General features: G+C 52.1%; 1 pseudogene; it reads left to right on the top strand.

The window, feature by feature from the left end:
- Window positions 1–291: 291 nt before the first annotated feature.
- On the top strand, window positions 292–907 carry LOC119345658 (annotated as a pseudogene).
- The last annotated feature ends 734 nt before the right edge of the window (window positions 908–1,641 follow it).

The raw sequence follows: 1,641 nt of genomic DNA, 5'->3' as shown, positions 1-1,641 counted from the left end.
AAGTGGATTCTGGAGGAATTTGACCTACAAAAAATTTAATCCCTCACAATGCCCTTTGATTCCTCTCAAACCCAATACAACCGAACAAGCCCTTAAGATTTTGATCTACAATACTTTTCGTTATATGGCTCGTGTATTCTCTTTCTTTAAGAGAAGGCTCATGTATTCTTACACATATGGTTTCCGGTCATACATGTAGTGACATAGTATAACGCACACGCAGGCAAGTCGAGGGAGACGCCGGCGTTCTGGCCCAACAACCTGGAAAACATCATGCGAGGCGCCCTGCCGATGGACCCGCGCGCCAGGATCCACCCAGATGCCACAGCCCTCGTGGACCGGTGTGTCAAGGAGTTCATCAACATGGTCACCGTCCAGGCCGAAGAGGAGCGCGGAATGGACGGCAAGAAGAAAATGACTGGCCTCCACGTGATCAAAGCTTTCGACATCCTCGGCTACAGCAACTACGTCGGGCCCCTCACTGAGCATCTCCGCCGGTACCGCGAGGTTACGGGCTACGTGGGAGTGAGACGCAGCAACAAGCGAGCCACCGCGCAGCGGCAGGCTGCGACGGGGCAGATGGCGCCACAGCCATCCGACACCGCGTTGGGTTCACCACCGGCCGGCATCACGGTGCAAGGTGAGTTGCCGGCGGCCGCTGTGACGACGGGTGGCGGAGGAGATGGCACCACAGCCGTCCGTCTTTATATTGGGTGTATCGCGGCCGGACGATGTCACGGTGCAAGATCAGGCGTCGGCGGCCACTGTGACGGCGGCCACGGGGAGATGGAACCAGCAGCACCACGGCTGTTCGGCTTTGCATTGTGTGATTTGTGTCAGCGGTGCGTTATCCGGAGTTGCGCTGGCAAGCAGCTCTAGGATGCCACCTGCGTGTGATGACGAATGAATTAGCGTACCCCTGCTCTTCCTGCTGGCTATCGATAGGATGGGAATATCAGTGAGAGGTTGATGTACTGTACTATTGGTGTTTGGTTGTGGTTTTTAATTCCTGGTCACCATATGATTTTGTTTTCTTGCGCTCGTTAATGTTGCTCACCATGATGTAGTTTTGTTGTTCCACGAATATAAGGACGGTCGTTCGTTCACACATCAGTCTTATCTTACAACACAGATGGTTGTGCAAGACGATGAGGAAGAAGAAGCGATGAGGTGAGGTGGAAGACGGACGATAAGTCGGGGGAGCTCACCGGCGTCTCTAGAACCTTATTTAAATAGTGTGGAGAAAGTAGAAGAAAGTGTAGCGGTGCCAATGTGCATACATATGAGGCGAACAACCGGAGTGGTGAAATATTATAACCCTTACTTCTACTCCCTCCCTTGGAAAAACATAAGAACATCTTCAATAGAAGATATAGATGCGAAAATACCTAACTTTTGCATGTCCGAGGGCCAAAAACACCTCTCCAACAGATGATGTAGATGCAAAGAAAAAATACATCTCCGCCTCCCGGAGATGTAAACTACAACACCTCGAAGTGCAAATTTGAATCTCCACCTACAGAAGATATAAAAACGCGACGGCCCGCCAACCGCCCAACTGCCAGTTCCTTTCCCTTCCGTGAGACCAGCCTCCACCTGCCCGACTCCGCTGCCGGCCAAATCCGCACCAAATCGACGCCG

Source organism: Triticum dicoccoides, unplaced genomic scaffold (genome assembly GCF_002162155.2).
Source record: "Triticum dicoccoides isolate Atlit2015 ecotype Zavitan unplaced genomic scaffold, WEW_v2.0 scaffold265834, whole genome shotgun sequence".
NCBI classification, from domain to species: domain Eukaryota; kingdom Viridiplantae; phylum Streptophyta; class Magnoliopsida; order Poales; family Poaceae; genus Triticum; species Triticum dicoccoides.
The sequence above is the reverse complement of the archived record's forward strand: the minus strand, read 5'-3'. Positions and strand labels throughout refer to the sequence as shown.